We start from the raw sequence: 23,563 nt of genomic DNA, 5'->3' as shown, positions 1-23,563 counted from the left end.
TTTGTGGGATTGTGTTCTTTATAGTTGTTGATGACCGGTCGCTGCACCACTCCAAATGTTCTCTCTCCTATGCCTGCAGTTAGAAAACAGCAACTATTATTTGTGTATTCTTTGAGCATTTGATAATTCTGTCCCTGTTGAGAGCAGTGATTCTTTTTTTTGTTTTCTGTACCACCAAATGCCTTTTGCTCTGTCCGGAGTACCCTACTTGTGCATTTTACCAGTAAGCCCTATGGTCTCCTGAGTCATCTCAAGTACCCCCTGTGGATTGGCCAAGTACCCCCAGGGGTACTAGCACCTCCGGTGGAGAACCACTGCTTTAGGCTGTTTACACAGCCAATCTAAGAACCCAATTCAGATTTTATTCTGACTGTCCATACTCATATCCCTTTCATTCCTAGTCAAAAAACCTGCCAACTTCAGCATGCCGACAGCATTTGACCATTCTTTACTTTGTACAGTTCGTTCGGAAAGTATTTAGAAAGTATTTTTTCCACATCTTATTCTAAAATTGATTAAATAGTTTTTCCCCCTTCATCAATCTACACACTACTCCATAATGACAAAGCAAAAACTTTTTTTAAACTCTTATGGAATAGGGGACGCTTGCGTCCCACTTGGCCAATAGCCAGGGAAAATGCAGCGTGACAAATTCAAATAAAATGATATAAAAATCAAACTTACATTAAATCACACATGTAAGATACTCAATTAAAGCTACACTCGTTGTGAATCCAGCCAACATGTCAGATTTTAAAAAGGCTTTTCGGCGAAAGCATAAGAAGCTATTATCTGATGATGGCACAACAGTAAACAAAGAGGGTAGCATATTTCAACCCTGCAGGCGCTACACAAAACGCAGAAATAAAATATAACACATGCCTTTGACGAGCTTCTTTTGTTGGCACTCCAATATGTCCCGTAAACATCACAATTGGTCCTTTTGTTAGATTAATTCCGTCCATATATTTCCAAAATGTAAATTTATTTGGCGCGTTTGATCCAGAAAAAAACAGCCTCCAAATTGCGCAACGTCACTACAAAATATTTCAAAAGTTGCCTGTAAACTTTGCCAAACCATTTCAAACTACTTTTGTAATACAACTTTAGGTATTTTTAAACGTTAATAATTGATCAAATTGAAGACTGGTCTATCTGTGTTCAGTACAGGAAGACAACAAGCCAAGCTACTTTTCAAGTCTTGTGCAACTCTCAATAGTGTTAAGCAGTTCCTAGATGGCCATACTTCTTCATTGCACAAAGGAATAACCTCAACCAAATTCCAAAGACTGGTGACATCCAATGGAAGCGGTAGGAACTGAAAACAAGTTCCTAAGAAATATCGTTTCCCAATGAGTACTCAATGAACAGAGACCTAAAAAAAACAAATCTGAACGGTTAGTCCTCTGGGTTTTGCCTGCTACATAAGTTCTGTTATACTCACAGACATGATTCAAACAGTTTTAGAAACTTGAGTGTTTTCTATCCTAATCTACTAATAAATGCATATCTTATATTCTTGGCATGAGTAGCAGGAAGTTGAAATTGGGCACGCTAATTATCCAAAAGTGAAAATGCTGCCCCTATACCTTAAGAAGTTAATGTATGCAAATGTATATATAAAAATGAAAAATGACATTTGCATACGTATTCAGACCCTTTAACCAGTACTTTGTTGAAGCACCTTTTGCAGTGATTACAGTCTCGAGTCTTGGGTATGACACTACAAGCTTGGCACACCTGTATTTGGGGAGTTTCTCCCATTCTCACTCAAGGACATTAAGAGACCTGTCCCGAAGCCAGTCCTGCGTTGGCTTAGGGTTGTGTCCTGTTGGAAAGTGAACCTTCACCCCAGTCTGAGAACCTGCTTCAGAGCGCTCAGGACTTCATTAAGGATCTCTCTGTACTTTGCTCTGTTAGTCTTTTCCTAGAAACTTACTAGTCTCCCAGTCTCTGCCCCTGAAAAACATCACCACAGCATGATTCTACCAACCATGCTTCAATGTAGGGATGGTGCCAGGTTTCCTCCAGACGTGACGCTTGGCATTCAGGCCAAAGAATTCAATCTTGGTTTCATCAGACCAGAGAATCTTGTTTCTCATGGTCTGAGTCTTTTTTGGTGCCTTTTGGAAAACTCCAAGTGGGCTATCATGTGCCTTTTTACTGAGGAGTGGCTTCTGTCTGGCCACTACCATAAGGCCTGATTTGGTGGAGTGCTGCAGAAGAACTCTGGAGCTCTGTCAGTGACCATCGAGTTCTTGGTCACCTCTCTGACCAAGGCTCTTCTCCCCCGATTGCTCACTTTGGCTGGGCGCCCAGCTCTAGGAAGAGTCTTGGTTGTTCCAAACTTCTGTCACTTAAGAATGATGGAGGCCACTGTGTACTTGGGGACCTTCAATGCTGCAGACATTTTTTCATTTTTTTGTACCCTTCCCCAGATCTGTGCCTCGACACAATCCTGTGGACAATTGCAGACAATTCCAATTCCTTCAACTTCATGTCTTGGTTTTTGCTCCGACATGCACGGTCAACTGTTGTATCTTATATAGAGAGGCGTGTGTCTTTCCAAATCATGTCCAATCAATTGAATTTACCACAGTTGGACACCAATCAAGTTGTAGAAACAGCTCAAGGATGATCCATGGAAACAGGATGCACGTGAGCTTAATTTTGAGTCTCATAGCAAAGGGTCTGAATACTTACGTAAATAAGGTATTTCTTTTTTAAATTTTTTATAAATTTGTCATTCTCAACCTGTTTTTGCTTTGTCATTATGGGGTATTGTGTGTAGATTGAGGAATTAAATTAGTGTAATCAATTTTAGAATGAGGCTGTAACAAAATGTGGAAAAAGTAAAGTGATCTGAACAAATGCACTGTAACTGAAAACGTATAGCTGGTAACAAAGCCTGTACTTTTATTTCCGCCTACCGAGGTAGTTATGATTGCGGTATTATATTATTATATTTTATATTTAAAAATCCCGCCAACGCCTCAGTATAAATCATTGCCTTTCATCTTACTGGTTTTGGCACGCATTAAATCATGAACGTTCGATTGTTGTCCGACATCAAACTTGTCCTTGTCAATCGCAAAGGGAAATGGGAAAATTAGAGTGAGCTTGCCTAACATCTCATAGGACACCAGATAAGACAGGAGAAATACACCAGACATGACAGACTGACCCTGGCACAAAGACTATTGCAGCATAGATACTGGAGACAGATGGGGTTGTGGGTCACTGTGGCACTGTCCAAAGTTACCCTCGGACAGGGCCGATAAGGCAGGATATAACCCCACCCACTTTGCAAAAGCACAGCCCCCCCACACCACCAAAGGGATATCAACAGACCACTAGCGTACTACCCTGAGACAAGGACGAGCATAGCCCACGAAGATCTCCCCCACCGCACAAGCCCAAGTACAGGAAGGAAGATCACGTCAGTGACTCGACCTACTCAGGTTGAGTATAGCGGAAAAAGCCTGGCACGACGTGATGCACACCTAGGGACGGCATGGGAGAGTGTGAGCAAGCCAGTTACTCAGCCCCCGTAATAGGGTCTGAGGCAGAGAATCCCAGTGGAGAGAGGGGAGCCGGCAAGGCAGAGACAGGAAGGGTGGTTCGTCACTCCAGTGCCTTGCCATTCACCTTCACACCCCTGGGCCAGACTACACTTAATTGTAGGACCTACTGAAGAGATGAGTCTTCAGTAATGACTTAAAGGTTGAGACCGTGTCTGTCTCTCTCACAAAGCTTGGCAGACCATTCCATAGAAATGCAGCTCTATAGGAGAGAGCCCTGCCTCCAGCTGTTTTAGGAACAATGAGGCCTGCGTCTTATGACTGTAGCGTAGTGTACTGCAGGACCAAAAGGGTGAGATGGGTAGGAGCAACTCTATGTAATGCTTTGTAGGTTAGCAGTAAAACCTTGAAATCAGCTCTAGCCTTAACAGGAAGCCAGCACTGGAGTAACATGATCAAATCTTTTGGTTCTAGTCAAAATTCTAGCAGCCGTATTTAGCATTGGTAGCCGGATAGTAGAGCATTGCTGTAGTCTAATCTTGAAGTGACAAAAGCATGGATGAGCTTTTCTGCATTCTTTTTGGACAAACATTTTCAGATTTCTTTCAATGTTACGAAGATAGAAAAAGGCTGCTCTTAATCTTTTTGATCTGTTCGTCAAGAGATCAGTATCCAGAGTAACACAGAGGTCCTTCACAGATTATTTCAGACGACTGTACAACTATCAAGATTCATTGTCAGATCTGACAGCAGATCTCTTTTTTGTTTCTTGGGACCTAGAGGATGATCATTGTAAACAGGATGCACCTGAGCTCAATTTCGATTCTCATCGCAAATAGTCTGAATACTGAGGTAAAAAAGGTATTTATGTTTATTTGTTATAAATGTGCAAACATTTGTATTGTGTGTAGATTGATGGATTTTTTTTATATTATTTTAGAATAAGGCTGTAATGTAACAGTGGAAAAAGTCCAGGGGTCTGAATACTTTCCGAATGCATTGTATACGGTTAAGAATGAAGTATTCAGAACCTTTGCTACGAGACTCTAAGTTGAGCTCCGTTGCATCCTGTTTCCATTGATCATCCTTGAGATGTTTCTACAACTTGGAGTCCACCTGTGGTAAATTCAATTGATTGGACATGATTTGTGTCAAAGTGTCACGTCTGGAGGAAACCTGGCACCATCCCTACGGTGAATCATGAAGGTGGCAGCATCATGGGGATGTTTTTCAGCGGCAGGGACTGGGAGACTAGTCAGGGAAAGATGAACGGAGCAAAGCACAGAGAGATCCTTGAAGATGAGCTCTTCAGACTGGGGTGGAGGTTCACCTTCCAACAGGACAACGACCCTAAGCACACAGCCAAGACAATGCATTGGCTTCAGGACAAGTCTCTGTCCTTGAGTGGCCCAGCAAGAGCCCAGACTTAAACCCGAATGATTACCTCTGGAGAGATCTGAAAATAGTTGTGCAGCGACACTCCCGATCCAACCTGACAGAGCTTGAGAGGATCTGCAGAGAATGGGAGAAACTCCCCAAATACAGGTATGCCAAGCTTGTAGCGTCATACCCAAGAAGAATCAAGGCTGTAATAACTGCCAAAGGGGCTTCAACAACGTACTGAGTATAGGGTCTGAATACTTATAAAAATGTTATTTCAGTTTTTATTTGTAATAAATTAGCATCATAAACATTCTATTGTCGTCCGACATCAAACTGTCATTATGAAAAAGTATAAACCCAAAACGACAGCCTCTGCCTGACATCAGCCCAGTGTTCCAAATAACATACTTGATTTTTAAAACCAATAAATCCATACGTTTAAAAACACATTTTGTAAATGTCAACCTAGCAAGCCAGGCAACTAAAACTTTCTAAACAACGTTTTGGTTTGTTGCTAGATTATAGCTGACATTGTCTTAGCTACTTTTATTCATTATTACAGGAAAATAAACCCACCACAACAATAATTATTTACAAGGTAAAATAGCTGATGGTTGTGAAATAAAAGTAGGTAATTCTATAAGATAATTTTAGAACTCCTGCACTATCTAGTTACAGATGTATTTGGTCTTGTTGCTGTAGCAGCCCAGTAACCACAACAGACATTGCAACAGTCGCAGAGACATTTAACTTTTTTCATGTCTGTGCAACAAGAAAACTGACAGTCGCAGCGACGGTCTACAGACACTCCACCAGAGTATACATTAAATGTAGTTTTGACCAGCGAAACTTGTCATATTCTGATAGAGTACCACAGTATGAGTCATAATACCCATACAACCTAGTGGTCAACAGGGAAATGGTTCCAATCATTTTCCCACCATTCATTTTTCCCATGGGGGATTTTAGAAACACATAAAATAAGGACTGTGTTTCGTGTAGGCTTACCCTGTTGTGACATTTTGATAACTGTTTAAATCTCTAGGACAAGGTGATTTTTATCAATATACACTACTGGTCAAAAGTTTTGGAACACCTACTCATTCAAGGGTTTTTCTTTGTTTACTATTTTCTACATTGTATAATATTATTAAAGACATCATAACTATGAAATAACACATCCTGTAGTAACCAAAAAAGTGTTAAACAGATACAAATATTTTATTTATTTGAGATTCATCAAATAACCACCCTTTGCCTTGATGACAACTTTGCACAAGCTTGGCATTCTCTCAACCAGCTTCACGGTGTGCCTTCTTAAAAGTTAATTTGTGGAATTTCTTTCCTTCTTAATGCGTTTGAGCCAATCAGTTGTGTTGTGACAAGGTAGGGGGGTATACAGAAGATAGTCCTATTTGGTAAATGACCAAGTCCATGTTATGGCAAGAACAGCTCAAATAAGCAAAGAGAAATGACAGTCCATCATTACTGTAAGACATGAAGGTCAGTCAATTGAGAAAATTTCAAGAATTTTTAACGTTTCTTCAAGCACAGTCGCAAAAATCATCAAGCGATATGAAATTGGAAGACCCAGAGTTACCTCTGCTGCCGAGGATAAGTTCATTAGAATCAAATCAAAGTTTATTTGTCACGTGCGCTGAATACAACAGTTACAGTTAAATGCTTACTTTAACAGATTCTAACCAATGGTGCAAAAAAGGTATAAGGTGAATAATAGGTAAAGAAATAAAACAACAGTAAAAAGACAAGCTATATACAGTAGCGAGGCTATAAAAGTAGCGATGCTACATACAGACACCGGTTAGTCAGGCTGATTGAGGTAGTATGTACATGTAGATATGGTTAAAGTGACAATGCATATATGATGAACAGAGAGTAGCAGTAGGGTAAAAGAGGGGGTGGTGGGTGGCAGGACACAATGCAAATAGTCCGGGTAGCCATTTGATTACCTGTTCAGGAGTCTTATGGCTTGGGTGTAAAAACTGTTGAGAAGCCTTTTTGTCCTAGACTTGGCACTCCGGTACCGCTTGCCATGCGGTAGTAGAGAGACCAGTCTATGACTGGGGTGGCTGGGATCTTTGACAATTATTAGGGCCTTCCTCTGACACCGCCTGGTGTAGAGGTCCTGGATGGCAGGCAGCTTAGCCCCAGTGATGTACTAGGCCGGACGCACTACCCTCTAGTACCTTGCGGTCAGAGGCCGAACAATTGACGTACCAGGCAATGATGCAACCAGTCAGGATGCTCTCAATGTTGCAGCTGTAGAACCTTTGGAGGATCTGAGGACCCATGCCAAGTCTTTTTAGTTTATTGAGGGGGAATAGGCTTTGTTGTGCCCTCTTCACGACTGGTGTGTTTGGACCATTCTAGTTTGTTGTTGATGTAGACACCAAGGAACTTGAAGCTCTCAACCTGCTCCACTACAGCCCCGTCGAAGAGAATGGGGGCGTGCCCGGTGCTCCTTTTCCTGTAGTCCACAATCATCTCCTTAGTCTTGGTTACGTTGAGGGATAGGTTGTTATTCTGTCACTACCCGGCCAGGTCTCTGACCTCCTCCCTATAGTCTGTCTCGTCGGTGATCATGCCTACTGCAGTTGTGTAGTCTGCAAACTTAATGATGGTGTTGGAGTCATACCTGGCCATGCAGTCGTGGGTGAACAGGGAGTACAGGAAAGGACTGAGCACGCACCCCTGGGGAGCTTCGGTGTTGAGGATCAGCGTGGCAGATGTGTTGCTACCTACCCTCACCACCTGGGGGCGGCCCGTCAGGAAGTCCAGGATCCAGTTGCAGAGGGAGGTGTTTAGTCCCAGGGTCCTTAGCTTAGTGATGAGCTTTGAGGGCACTATGGTGTTGAACGCTGAGCTGTTGTCAATGAATAGCATTCTCACATAAGTGTTCCTTTTGTCCAGGTGGGAAAGGGCAGTGTGGAGTGCAATAGAGATTGTATCATCTGTGTGGGCGGTATGCAAATTGGAGTGGGTCTAGGGTTTCTGGGATAATGGTGTTGATGTGAGCCATTACCAACCTTTAGAGGCTAACTTTTGGCAAATGTACTCATGGGTGCATCAAGTAATTTAAGCCACTCCTGTGGGTCTGAGGTTGAGATCAATCTTATGGTGTGCACATTGGACACAGGACGAGAGCCAGAATAAAGTTAGCAGCACTAAAGTAGGACAGACCATCAAAGATTAACATATAGAGGTGAATAGAGTGCATTATTCATAAAGAATAAAAAATCATGGGTAGTTGTACCAATCTCATAAAAATTGTGTTATTGCATACCCAGGTGACATGATGGATGTTGTACTTGTAAGAGAGCTGTTTGGACTTAAAAAGGGTTCAAGCACTGCACCAAACATCTGCTAATACAAAATGGCACCAGGAACTGCATGCGATTTGTGTTCTTCACTGACCTCTAAACAAATCTCTAGACCATGGATAAATCATAGAACCGCTTTAAGCTAAAGTAGACATCTGGCCTGTGAACACACATGTAGCCCTCCATCCCTTCAATCATTCAGTCGTTAAGCCTTATGACTTAGAAGAAATTGTGTGTCTGTGTTAGCAGTGTGCCTGATTTGTTAAGCAGGTGCACTGGATTTAGTGATGATTGACAGATGGGCTTGTGGGGAAACTCAACCTTTTCCCACCTTGCAAGGTGGGATTACGAACTGAGCGACAACTTAATGGGAAGTGAGACTGAGGAGAATTAACACGTTAAAAGTTGATGTGTTGTGTTGCTGCTTGTAGGAACTAGATGTATTTCTTTTTTAGAACGTGTAATATAGCCTAGGTGTACATTCGTTCTAAAATTGTTTTATTGATGTCATATCCTCTGAAGTGCATATGTTTTGTTACGCTAATTGCTTTTCTTGCATTTCCTTTCCCATTGGGAAATGAAGTATCGAAAGGTGAAGACAAGTTTTATTGAGTTAATTTAGAACAAGATATCGACGAATTTGGTGGTTAAGGTTAATTATTGTGTCATGGTACCAACCTTTCCAATCTGTTTTTAATTAAACACAATTCACTGAGGTGTCTCGCTCGTCTCTCATAATTGGAATGATGTGGGCATACAGTGGTGGTTCAACAGTAGAATTAAGTTTTCCTCCTGAGTTTTGAATTATTCAGTTAATACCTTTATGTTTACCTCAGGGGTGCTTCTGAACCAGTCTCTGAGACGTGTTCTCTATTCACCCAATAGTGAATAATTCCATGAACTGGTAACGAGTAGATCACTTTAGAGTGATTCCATAATATACTCTATGGGCAGATCAAAGTTCCAGATCTCTGCTAGTTTTAAAGTTATGGCCCATTTTATACAGCTACATTGGCACCTTAGACGTTCCTTTTACACATCCTTCAAATCACCAGCAAAGGGTTACCATTTTGAATCCATTTGAATATAATTGTTTGTAATGCTTACAAATTGGATCATAACTCTAAAAGTAGCAGAGATCCTGCTCGGTCAACAATATAGACAATGTGCCACTTTTTTTTCCAATATTCTTGTTTAAATGACTATAATAAATGTTTTTTGGAAATCAAAATACCACTCATATTAGAGAGAAAGTTGTAAAGCTTCATATGACACCAATTTTAGCTTTGTAGCACCTACAGATGAAGCACAGTTAAAGGAGGCCTGGGTAAGACCAAAATGTAATAAATATTATTTCTCAATTATGCTTTTAGATACAAACATCAAATATGTCAACAATCCTTCCACCAAAGGACCATTCTGTCGATTACATTTCGTGAAAATTCCCAATCGTCTTTTTTTTGTCCTGGTTTTGTATGGCACCAACTGTTGTTGAATTTGATACCTACTGTATTTTTTTTATTACACCTAGTGGATCGAACGATGTGTTTAAGATATAAAGTAGGGCCAGCTAACACACGCCTCATACATTGTTGTTTTGTGTGATAGTACACTATTTGTAAGTTATTCACTTCTCCTCCTCCCTCACTGCCTCTCAAGAGTCTCTTGTCTCCCTCTTGAAAAGAGATGTAATATAAAACAAGATGGCAAAAAAAGGAGATCAGAAAAATGAATTGGACAGACTGTCCTCCTGTCATCTAAGCAACACATTTAACTGGCAAATGAGAGAGTGCTGTAGTTGCCAATTGTAAATGAGCAGTCATGTTGTGAACAGCCTCTCAGCAGAAACAGCTGACCCTACCCTCCAGCCCACAACCCATAAAAAATTAAAGCAGGTTATTCCAGCTAATCAACAAAATCTGAGAAATTGCAAGCATTAAGACATGCCACACAAGCTTAAGTATCGCAACACATGTTGCTACTTAAACTAAATCAATCACTATCACCTCTGTGATGGTAACATTGAATAAACCATCATATGCATGGTACATAATTAAGCTTTCCACTGGTACTGTATATACAGTGCCTTCTGAAATTATTCAGACCCCTTCACTTTTTCCACATTTTGTTACATTACAGCCTTATTCCTAAATGGATTAAATCATTTTTTCCCCTCATCAATTTACACACAATACCCAATAGTGACAAAGCAAAACCAGGTTTTTAGAAATGTATAAAATGTATAAACATTTAAATATGGAAATATCACATTTAAGTATTCAGACCCTTTACTCAGTACTTTGTTGAAGCATCTTTGGCAGCGATTACAGCCTTGAGTCTTCTTGCATATGACGCTACACATACCTGTATTTGGGGAGTTCTCCCATTCTTCTTTGCAGATCCCCTCAAGCTATGTCAGGTTGGATGGGGAATGTTGCTGCACAACTATTTTCAGGTCTCTCCAGAGATGTTTGATCAGGTTCAAGTCTGGGCTCTGGCTGGGCCACTCAAGGACATTCAGAGACTTGTCCCAAAGCCACACCTGCATTGTCTTGGCTGTGTGCTTATGGTTGTTGTCCTGTTGGAAGGTGAACCTTCGCGCCAGTCTGAGGTCCTGAGCTCTCTGGAGCAGGTTTTCATCAAGGTTCTCTCTGTACTTTGCTCCGTTCATCCTGACCCTGACTAGTCTTCCAGTCCCTGCAGCTGAAAAACATGCCCACAGCGTGATGCTGCCAACACCATGTTTCGTCATAGGGATGGTGCCAGATTTCCTACAAACGTGAAGCTTGGCATTCAGGCCAAATAATTGAAATTTGGTTTCATCAGACCAGATAATTTTGTTTCTCATGGTCTGGGAGTCTTTAGGTTCCCTTTAGCAAACTCCTAGTGGGCTGGCATTTGTCTTTTACTGAGGAGTGGCTTCCATCTGGCCACTTTACCATTGGTGAATTGCTGCAGAAACAGTTGTCCTTCTGGAAGGTTCTCCCATCTCCACAGAGAAACTTTGGAGCTCTGTCAGAGTGACCATCGGGTTCTTGGTCACCTCCCTGACCAAGGCATGTCACCCGATTGCTCAGTTTGGCTGGGTGGCCAGCTCTAGGAAGAGTCTTGGTGGTTCCAAACTTCTTCCATTTAAGAATGATGGAGGCCACTGTGTTCTTAGGGACCTTCAATGCTGCAAACATTTTTTGGTACTCTTTTCCAGATCTGTGCCTCGACACAATCCTGTCTCGGAGCTTTTACGGACAATTCCTTCATCCTCATGGCTTGGTTTTTGCTCTGACATGCACTGTGAACTGTGGGGCCTTGTATAGACAGATGTGTGCGTTTTGTGTGCGTTTTTTTTGCATTATCTCCGATGAATTGAATTTACCACAGTTGGACTCAAATTAAGTTGTAGAAACATCTCAAGGATGATCAATGGAAAGAGGATGCACCTGAGCTCGATTACGATTCTCATAGCAAAGGGTCTGAATACTTATGTAAATAAACTATTTCTGTTTTTATTTTTTGTAAATTTGCAAAAATGTCAACCTGTTTTCACTTTTTCATTATGGGGTATTGTGTGTAGATTGAGGATTATTTTTTATTTAATTTAATACATTTTAGAATAAGGTCTGAATACTTCCCGAAGGCACTCTATTTAATATACACAGTGGGGCAAAAAAGTATTTAGCCACCAATTGTGCAAGTTCTCCACTTAAAAAGATGAGAGAGGACTGTAATTTTCATCATAGGTACACTTAAACTATGACAGACAAAATGAGAAAAGAAAATCCAGAAAATCACATTGTAGGATTTTTTATGAATTTATTTGCAACACACAGTCCTCGTAAGCTTTGGGGTCCCGCATTGGCGGCTTGAAGTTGTTTTCATCAAAGTGGTCGGAGGTGTTTAGCACGTCCAGGAACGAGGCATTGGTGTCCGCGACGTGGCTGGCTTACCCTTATAATCCGTCTCATATCTGAACCATTGAATTGTGACTCCACTTTGTCCCTGTACTATCATTTTCCCCTTTTGATTGCCTTACGGAGGTTGTAGCTGGTCTATTTGTATACGTCCATGTTATTTCACAGTGGTTTAGATGGTACAATTATTCTCTATTTTCTTAATTGACCGGGTGTCTTGAAGTGTGGGTATTTTTATTTGTTTTGTCCTTATAAAAATAATCTTTTACTGTGTTTCAACCCGCATATTTTTGTTTTCTAGTTGTAACGGCAATCCACAAATAAAATAGATTTAAAATGAGAAAATCTTTCAAATATATATATTTTTTACATAATAGCCTACTGTAACAAACTAATGTAAATGTTAAATTCTTTAAAATATTAAATTGTCGTATTCTGTTACTAAACACCTTAAATACAACCACATAACATTGGCACGAAGGCAGGGGGGGGGGGGGGGGGGTCAGAATGAGGTCAGGCTTTCTAGTTAAATGAGTTTATTAGACCCCTTTGACCATTGGTTCCCCCCGCGAGGCCTGGCTATTCTACTGTTGAATATGCATACGGTCATTTTGACCGTCTTGGCGCTTTGGGGATGAAATGCTCAGTAAGTTTTTGTCTTTTATGATATTTGTCTGAGAGTACTGCTAGAGTGTAAAATACATATACTGTATTCAGGAAAAGTCAGGGACAGGTGGGTTCAAGGTCTTTATTGAAATTAAGAAACTGAAAACGGTCAGATTGACCGCTTTGGTGGTTCTAGTGACCGTGGACGAATCAAATGCATTATTATTTAAGTATTGGAAAAAATGTGGGCTACAGAGAGACACAAAATAGTGCAATTTGAACTCGTATGGCATAAAGTATTACAAGCACTGGAGATATAATAAAAAAGAGAATTGGTAAGGGATATTATTGTGGGAAGGACAGGATGGGTATGAATATGGTGGGAGCATTGTGGTTCTGAGCAAATGTCATTAATGTTTGTTGAAATGTATGTACACTACCGTTTAAAAGTTTGGGGTCACTTAGAAATGTCCTTGTTTTTAGAAAGTAAAGCACATTTTTTTGTCCATTAAAATAACATCAAATTGATCAGAAATACAGTGTAGACATTGTTAATGTTGTAAATCACTATTGTTGCTGGAAATAGCGGATTTTTTATGGAATATCTACATAGGCGTACAGAGGCCCATTATCAGCAACCATCACTCCTGTGTTCCAATGGCACGTTGTGTAATCCAAGTTAATCCATCATTTTTTTTAAATGGATAATTAGAAAACTTTTTTGCAATTATGTTAGCACAGCTGAAAATGGTTGTTCTGATTAAAGAAGCAATAAAACTGGCCTTCTTTAGACTAGTTGAGTATCTGGAGCATCAGCATTTGTGGGTTCGATTACAGGCTCAAAATGGCCAGAAACAAAGAACTTTCTTCTGAAACTCATCAGTCTAATCTTGTTCTGAGAAATGAATGCTATTCCATGTGAGAAATTGCCAAGAAACTGAAGATACAGAGCTGTGTACTACTCCCTTCACATAACAGCGCAAACTGGCCCTAACCAGGATAGAAAGAGAGAGTGGAAGGCCCCGGTGCACAACTGAGCAAGAGGACAAGTACATTTGAGTGTCTAGTTTGAGAAACAGACACCTCACAAATCCTCAACTGGCAGCTTCATTCAATTGTACCCGCAAAACACCAGTCTCAACGTCAACAGGCGACTCCGGGATGCTGGCCTTCTAGGCGGAGTTACTCTGTCCAGTGTCTGTGTTCTTTTGCCCATCCTAATCTTTTATTTTTATTGGCCAGTCTGAGATATGGCTTTTTCTTTGCAACTCTGCCTAGAAGTCCAGCATAACTTTTGAACTTTTGAAGGGTAGTGTATGTCTGAGTTGGTCTTTTTTCTTTATGTTGAAGGTTGGGAACTAAGTCCCAGATTAGTGGATGTATGTTTGTGGAATGTTATCTATTGTCTTAGTATATGTGAATGTCTGTACTGTCTAAAAAAACCTAAATAATATTATACCAAAAAAAGAACAGGTGATGTCTGAGGGATTTCTGCGTAATGTGCCTTTTAATTACCAACACCATTTTCAAAGTTCTGGTGGTTTCTTCAGATGCAGACATTCTTTTTTAGTCAGATGGGTATAGAAAGATCCATCTTGCCGGATTGGAGCACCAAGATCCCTCTTGGTGACTGAGAAGTTCTTCTCTATCCCTGTGATCTTGTCATCGTGGGCAAAAATGTAGTCAATGTATAACTCCACCTTTCAAAAATCTTAAGGGATAAGATTCATCATTCTTGTCGTTGAAGTTGACATTACTTTTCAGACTTATTTCTGAGTCAATCATTTGACACCGTTTGTCCTTTTTACATCCACTGTATTGGAAACCAAGATGCTGTGGTACACAGACTTGGTAATGTGTGTGTTTGTTGAAGGTTTTGTAGGTCTTATAATTGGTGATGGCGAAGGTCTCATAGGTAGATGTCCACTGCCACTCTGGCTTTGTCTCCTCCACACTGCTTCAGTCGAGCCTCGTGGATTAGTATCTGGGAGTGGAAGGCAGCCCCGTTGACCCAGTGCTTCAGATGACCTCCCGCTCCCTCATCGTCTCGTAGCATGGTATTCTTTAGCCTGGTCAGCTGGGTGCTGAGCTGAGCCTCCAGGCAATTGGTGTCCTGCAGCTGGAGTAGTTTGTTCTCTAGATGCATCTGCATGCGCTTCAGATACTCGTCCATCAGGTCCCTTGCCTTTGAGGCCTTCTCCTCTGCAAACACTCGGCGCAGCATATCACCCATGCCCACTGGGGCTTCTTTGGCAGAGTGGAGGGCCAGCTCCAACATTATGGAGATGATCAGCCCCCCATAGCAGAGCCAATGTTCTTCACGTAGGCTGGGTGCCCACATACTCCAGCAGACTGGAGGAGTTGCTCTGCTGTGGAGTCCAGCCCGGTGTACAGCAAGAAGAAGCTATCGATGCCCATCAAGCCAGGCCTCATTGAAGAATTTAGACATCACCACAGCCTCTTCTGCCACAGGAAGAACAATTTGCTCTCCTATACTCTGAGAACCACTTCATTGAGTGTTTGTCTTCTCAGATCTCAGAATGTGTCATCTAAAATCCCTTTCTGAGCGCTTGTGTGTTACTTCTCTAATGAAATGTTCCTCCAGAAGAGTAAACTTTAAAGGACAACGGTCCTTATGGGGTGAGACACGAGAGTAGTCCATGGGGATGCAGAAGGCCACAAACGCATATACATTTAGTTTATTTTCAAATTAAAGCCCATCCCTTTCTCATTTTATCTATATTTTTTATGTTAAGTCGGAGAGAGCGTTGACATGCTGCACAGGAAATAAACCCCAGTCTGCAGTAGGGACAACGTTGTGGGCTGGAATTGGCGTCAGCCGGTGTATTAGCATCTCCCCTCCTTTCAGGGTTATCCAGAAATGATATAGGACAAATATTAAATTGTGACTGGACAGTGGGGTTAATAAAAAGCATGAGCTGGCACACACCCAGAGAAAATGATTTAGTGTAGAGGTGCTGACTAACGATGAATAAACTGTAAGCTAAAAAACAACCTCCCAGTCATTTATTGGGTAAAAAAAACACCAACGTTTCTGCATTACTGTGCCTTCAGGGTAACGTCATGAATGCTTGAACCAGGTTATGTCTACTAACAGTGCAATTCGTGCAACCAAGGATAATTGTGGGGTTAATTGACGGTGGGGTTAAAAATTTATTAAAAACTTCAATATGACAACACAAGTGAAAGTGAGGACAGGTGACAGAAGACAGAACGAAGTGACTGTGCTACCTTGAGCGGGTCACACATCGTTGTCTTGAAGCTGCCATGGCCGTTTATCCTCTGACAGGACGGGAGTAAGGTGATGTCTTTCTCTCCCTGGCTCTGTATGTATTGGTATATGTCATGAGGAATCCACTTTGCTGTGTAACCTAAAATTCTTATCGAACGTATAGTGAATTGCAGTCGAGCTCTGCATTGGTGGTGGCTACCACTCACTGCTTAATATGTCATGTTTGTCAGATTATTTTATGCAGGTTGTAGCAGGAAGGCAGTCATTGGTATATTGATTACTTCCATACTGAATATGTATTGCTGTAGTTTGTGTATCTGGACCAAATCAAGCAGCTATGAAATGGATGTCCATCTCTTGGGGATCATGAATGTGAGGAAGGAGTTCCTAAAAGACATGGACTTACATTAAACCTTAGTTTTAGGAAACATTATAGTTGACTGAATCATAACCTTGACATTGAGATGATGCCTGACGTTACCCAGGAAAACCACTTTTTGGAGGGAGGACTAGAGCCGTGATGGCATGGCTCTCTTTACACCTACAGTTGAAGTCGGGAGTTTACATACACCTAGGTTGGAGTCATTAAAACTAGTTTTTCAACCACTCCACAAATTTCTTGTTAACAAACTATAGTTTTGGCAAGTCGGTTAAGACATCTACTTTGTGCATGACGGAAGTATTTTTTTTCCAACAATTGTTTACAGACAGATTATTTCAGTTATAACTCACTGTATCACAATTCCAGTGGGTCAGAAGTTTACATACACTATGTTAACTGTGCCTTTAAACAGCTTGGAAAATTCCAGAAAATGATGTCATGGCTTTAGAAGCTTCTGACAGGCTATATGACATCATTTGAGTCAATTGGAGGTGTACCTGTGGATGTATTTCAAGGCCTACCATCAAACTCAGTGCCTCTATGCTTGACATCATGGGAAAATCAAAATAAATCATCCAAGACCTCAGATTCTGGTTCATCATTGGGAGCAATTTCCAAACACCTGAGGGTACCATGTTCATCTGTACAAACAATAGTACGCAACTATAAACACCATGGGACCATGCAGCCATCATCCTGCTTAAGAAGGAAATGCGTTCTGTCTCCTAGAGGTGAACGTACTTTGGTGAGAAAAGTGCAAATCAATCCCGGAACAACAGCAAAGCACCTTGTGAAGATGCTGGAGGAAACGGGTACAAACGTATCTATATCCACAGTAAAACGAGTCCTATATCGACATAACCTGAAAGGCCGCTCAGCAAGGAAGAAGCCACTGCTCCAAAACCGCCATAGAAAAGCCAGGTTACAGTTTGCAACTGCACATGGGGATAAAGATCGTACTTTTTGGAGAAATGTCATTTGGTCTGATGAAACAAAAATATAATTTTTGACCATAATGACTATCGTTATGTTTTGAGGAAAAGGGGGAGGCTTGCAAGCCGAAGAACCCCATCCCAACCATGAAGCACAGGGGTGACAGCATCATGTCGTGCTTTGCTGCAGGAGGGGCTGGTGCGCGTCACAAAATAGATGGCATCATGAGGTGGGGAAATGATGTGGATATATTGAAGCTGTTAGGGTTCGTTCCTTTCGTCCTTGTCAATCATCATTAGCTCATTGGTGACATTAGCATAATGACCCTATATTTAATTAAATAATTCAAAAACATTTATTAATGCAATTGCAGACAGAAGCACGCATGTTTCCGAGTAAGTTCTGTCTCAAACAAAAATTCTCAAGTTGTTTTGTTACACCCTCAGTCTATCCTGGTGATGTCAACTACGGCATTACCTTTTTACTCCTGAGACCAAACCCTGTCAACCAAGCTATATAAACAATGACTTTTAGTGTTATCTATAATTTAGAAGTAAATGTCCACTCCCCAAAGTTGATTTATTGTGGAATGTTTGACAAGACTTATCTCCTCCAATCCCCTGCAGAGTTCTGTCTGTCACACAGTCTCAGAGGGCCCTTTTTATAAGAAAGAGAGAGGGAGAGAGAACTAAAAAACTATTGTGGAATACTAAACCTCTACAATTAATATATATTGTTAATCTGTAGTCTAGGATCCTATAAATGTAAGGAGGGAGGGGTCTTATAACCCCTCCCCTTCTGTTAATATAACATAAGCATAATCAATTATTCTAATACATCAAACATTTGTACAGCCCTTTTCATGACCCCTAGGTGAACCCGACAAAGCAACATCTCAAGACATCAGTCAGGAAGTTAAAGCTTGGTCGCAAATGGGTCTTCCAAATGGACAATGATCCCAAGCATACTTCCAAAGTTGTGGCAAAATGGCTTAAGGACAACAAAGTCAAGATATTGGAGTGGCTATCACAATCCCTGACCTCAATCCTATAGAAAATTAGTGGGCAGAACTGAAAAAGCGTGTGCGAGCAAGGAGGCCTACAAACCTGACTCAGTTACAACAGCTCTGTCAGGTGGAATGGGCCAAAATGCACCCAACTTATTGTGGAAAGCTTGTGGAAGGCTACCTGAAATGTTTGACCCAAGTTAAGTAATTTAAAGGCAATGCTACCAAATACTAATTGAGTGTATGTGAACTTCTGACCCACTGGGAATGTGATGAAAGAAATAAACGCTGAAAGAAATCACCCTCTCTACTATTATTCTAACAATTCACATTCTTAAAATAAATTTGTATTTGGCAAAGGTGTACGTAAACCTCCGACTTCAACTCTATACCGCTGATGTGCTAGCTACATACAGACTGGTGGATCCTCTTAGCTTGGTGTCAGTGTTGTGAGAAACTGATCTGTGGTGCAAACAATCGCCTAAGCTTGGCCATTTAAACATCCTTAGCAGTGTTGTTGTATGTGCACTATCTTGACATTCCCGGGGACTTGTAATATTAGAAGTTAACGGTGTTGTTGTGTGTGCCCCTGTCAGTCCAATCCGTATACACTCTAGGGTTCCAGGAGCCAGCAACTGTATCAGAGGTAAGAAACACACTGGTACATTACTGCCATGTTCTCGTGTGTCCCGTTGCATCACATCAAATGTTCCCACACAGTGGGTACGACTCGTAAGTTATAGATGTAACCTTAATTGTGCATGGCAACCAACCAACCGACCAGGGCATAATCTTGGCAGACTGAGAGGCATAGCCTAGCTACTACTTAGTAACACAAAATCATATTTCTTTGTGATGTTGACTGTACTCTAATATACTTAACCAGTTACACACACACACACACACACACACACACACACACACACACACACACACACACACACTACTCAATTACCAGCAGCTTTTGATTGATGTTGAGTTTCTGTCCCAGACGCTTCTGGAATATCAGGTCACTTAGCTAGTTCTTTCCTATCAAGTCATTCAGGTCAGGTCACAACAAACTGACAACCTGAGCATGTTGGAAGTTGTATTTTCTGGCAGGTTGTTTTATTGATGTCCATTAATGAAAGTTAATACATATAATTGTTAAACTTTCATATCTATACTGTTTACCCCATTGGTAACATTACATTATTTAGTCCAATGCATCCATATAGAAGTATTTTGACCAACAACAAAAAAGTACAATGTCTGCTATAACATTAGAACACTTTTCTCAACTTTAAAGAGAGTGATGTTACTTTTTCATCTGGCTATGACATAACCTTGTTCTATTTTAAACCTGGGAATCCATAAAGTCACTATGGCATTTCCCTGGCCAGCCAGCAAAGAGACAGGGTTTGGAGATGGAATCTTGAGTTACAGAGTTAAAAAATGTAGCAGTTTTCCTTTTCCTCTTCACGGCTGTCTATAAATAGCTTTTCTAAGCTTTGCAGAAGCAAACTATCCTAACAACATGGGCCACCAAGACGGGAGCACTGTCTGTCTCACTGTCTCTGCCTGCAATCTATCCATTCTCACCAGACCATATATTATTTTTTCTTACTTCATAATCTCTCCTTGCTATTCGAAATCCCTCAACTCAAGGCCTTCTCAAGGCTAATGTAAAAACTCTCAGAATTACTTGATTGTCCTTTTTTATGAGATGAAAATAATAATAAAAAACCTCCTTCCCCTGATGTCTGTGAGGAGGACTGCATGTTCATTCTGGTGCATCAGTGCTGCGTGTCAGTCCTGCATCTTTCAGAAGAACTCTCACAGATCAGGCTGATTTTAAACAGTGTTCTTTTTTATTTATTAATGTAATTTTGTCCTTGAAACATTTAATGTAAGTAATGTAGAATTCCATGAACTCCTATGGAGGACTGCTTCTTCTGAGGAGTGCCGATATGTCCAACCGGTAGCCTTAAAGCCTCTCATTGGCCAATACACCGCATCATCAATCCAGGGTTTAATGGCTATCACTAGTAATATACACTGTGTACAAAACATTAGGCTAATATTTTATTTGCACTGTTGCACCTCCCACCCTCCCTTGCCCTCAGAACATGCTCAATTCGTCGAGGCATGAACTCTACAAGGTGTCAAGTGTTCCACATGGATACTGGCCCATCTTGACTCCAATGCTTCCCACAGTTCTGTCAAGTTGGCTGGATGTCCTTTGGGTGGTGGACCATTCTTGATAAACAGGAAAAGCCTCGCAGCCTTGCAGTTCTTGACACACTCAAACCGGTGGGCCTGGCACCTACTACCATACACTTAAACTTTTTGTCTTGCCCATTCACCCTCTGAATGGCATACACACAATCCATGTCTCAATTGTCTCAAGGCTTAAAAATCCTTCTTTAACCTGTCTCCTCCCATTCATCTACACTGATTTGAAGTGGATTTAACAAGTGAACAAGTGATCATAGCTTTCACTGTCATGTCATGTTAGTCTGTCATGAAAAGAGCAGTTGTTGCTAATGTTTTGTACACTCTGTATAATGACATTTGCAGTAGGCCCATCTATACCATGTTGAATGGAATCCTCTTTCAGTCCTTTAATTTTCTTTCATGTTCCTCTCCCATCATCCCTGTAGACCTCACAGCTTCCTTCAACGCCAGCCAGGGAGGGAAAACCATCAGGGCCCTCTTTTACAACCAGCAGACGATAATCTCCTGCCCTTCAAATGTGAGATGTTTTGAAAAGCACTGTAACTAACATTTTGCAAAGGTTGTATTGATTCTCTTGTTCTAAGTGTCTGTGTAATGGAATCTGCCTGGGTTTTTTTTTGCCTCCAGAGTGGGTGGGCAGTGTGTCATTGTGGCAGTGCATGCACAGGGCCATGCAGTGTGTCATTGTGGCAGTGCACGCACAGGGCCATGCAGTGTGTCATTGTGGCAGTGCACGCACAGGGCCATGCAGTGTGTCATTGTGGCAGTGCACGCACAGGGCCATGCAGTGTGTCATTGTGGCAGTGCACGCACAGGGCCATGCAGTGTGTCATTGTGCCAGTGCACGCACAGGGCCATGCAGTGTGTCATTGTGGCAGTGCACGCACAGGGCCATGCAGTGTGTCATTGTGGCAGTGCACGCACAGGGCCATGCAGTGTGTCATTGTGGCAGTGCACGCACAGGGCCATGCAGTGTGTCATTGTGGCAGTGCACGCACAGGGCCATGCAGTGTGTCATTGTGGCAGTGCATGCACAGGGCCATGCAGTGTAGGAAGCTGTCCGAGAGTTTGTGGGAGTCTCCTAATTGAGAATAAAAGGGCGTCAGGTTTAAATCTTGAAGAAACCATTTATCAGGGGGAAAACAGGAGTCCAATTATCATTTGCCAAATATCTCTTTGCTGTTTTATCCATCCAGTAATTGCCTTGATATAATAAAAAATGCCCTCCCTGGAGTTTTGTCTGTTGCTTTATCAATTCCCAATAGATATGAAGGAGGTTTCCCCCCTACTTTGTACAGTAAGCCCATGGAATAATCAGGAGTTTAAAAAAAATGTAAGACTTAACATAGCTCATGTCTTAAAGGTCATGGTTGACAACTATATAGGTAGGACATGTCTTTTTCATGCTGTACAAACCAAAAACGTGTAAACATAGCAGAGGGAATATGTTTTGAGTGGTGGGTAAGAAAAAACCAACCTTTTTATAATAAAGCATTGCATGCCCTTATCACATTTATGTCGTTGCATACTGTTGAGCATAGGTGTTTATAGGATTAGCCTTTTTATAAAGGCATTTTCTACTATTCTATGTCATTTACATGACTGGAGACATTAGCAGAATCTTGTTTAACACCACTCAAATTACCGAAATGAGTGGGTACTCTGACACTGTCAAACAATAAAAACAACCTTGTTGTGAATGCAAAGAATAGCCCAGGCCAATGAAAAGAGGGTAGACACAAATATTTTACAATATTAGGAGGAAATATACGGTATCAGTGGAGGCTCCTCAGAGGAGGAAGGGTGAGGAACATCCTCTTCAGTGAATTTAATTTAACATTAAAGTTATCCTTTCTAGATAAAACTATACAAAACATATTTACATGTCACTAAATGATTTATTAAAACACACAGTAGCTTCAGCAGCACTCTGTAGGGTGGCACCTTGGTGTAGCCGGAGGACCCCATCTGTCCCCCTCTGGGTACATTGACCTAGTAGGCTTAGGTTCACCCCCTTCCATAGACCTATAGGTTGTCATAAATACTCTATCAGAGCTTTTGCAGCATGAACTGACATGTTGTCCACCCAATCAAAGAATCAGAGAATGAATCTAGTACTGAAAGCATAAGCTACAGCTAGGTAACATGGCAGTGTATAAAATGTGGTGAGTAGTTTACTTAAAGAGAAAGACTATAGTTGAACAGTTTTGAACAAATTAATGTCTTCCAAAATTTAGGGGGAGAGAGAGATTTCGTGCTATATTTTTTTCACTTTCACTTGCTTAGCTAGCATCGAATGCTGCTAGCGAGTTTAGCCTACTCAAACACCTGGCTCAAACAGAGAGGAATGCTAGCTGGCTATTGCTATCCAACACTGCAACTGCCAAACTCCTTGCTGCTGACTGTACACACAGTGCTGCATGATTGTAGCGGGTTTACTAAGGCGTTAGTTCTAGAAGCTATGTTGACTATAACGTTAGATAATATGGTGACAACGATGTAGGCTGTGTGTAGCGGTTAGCGACCATGATATAAAGGTTTGGCTTGGAACGTTTTTTTCTCCTGGTCATAAACAGCTGATGCGTTGTGCCATGAAGTCTACAAGCGAAGGGAAAAGGTGAGAGAGAGATGCGAGAAGTAATTATATATACATACAACGAGCTGTTTGTATGTGGCTGCTATGAAAGTGAACTGTGTTTGCGTGTGATCAGGGGTGTATTCATTGCACCGATTCTGTTGAAAAACGTTCTTAAATGGAAGCAAACGGAACAAAACGGGAATAAACATACCTGAATTTGTCCAATACTAGGTCTCGTTTGCAACTGTTGGACTAATGATTACATACTAGATCAGCTTGATGCAGGCAAGAGTGTGCAAGACGATATTGAATGTGTCACTGTCTGTCACCTTGATTACTCAAAATTCTCTCGACCCGTGCACCTACACTGTAAACTTTCCTTCATAGGCTAGGTTGTAGCAACCTCATGATGGGTACAGGGAAGATTTGAGTATC

Source organism: Oncorhynchus kisutch, linkage group LG17, assembly GCF_002021735.2.
Source record: "Oncorhynchus kisutch isolate 150728-3 linkage group LG17, Okis_V2, whole genome shotgun sequence".
Lineage (NCBI taxonomy): Eukaryota > Metazoa > Chordata > Actinopteri > Salmoniformes > Salmonidae > Oncorhynchus > Oncorhynchus kisutch.
Note: the sequence above shows the minus strand (reverse complement) of the source record.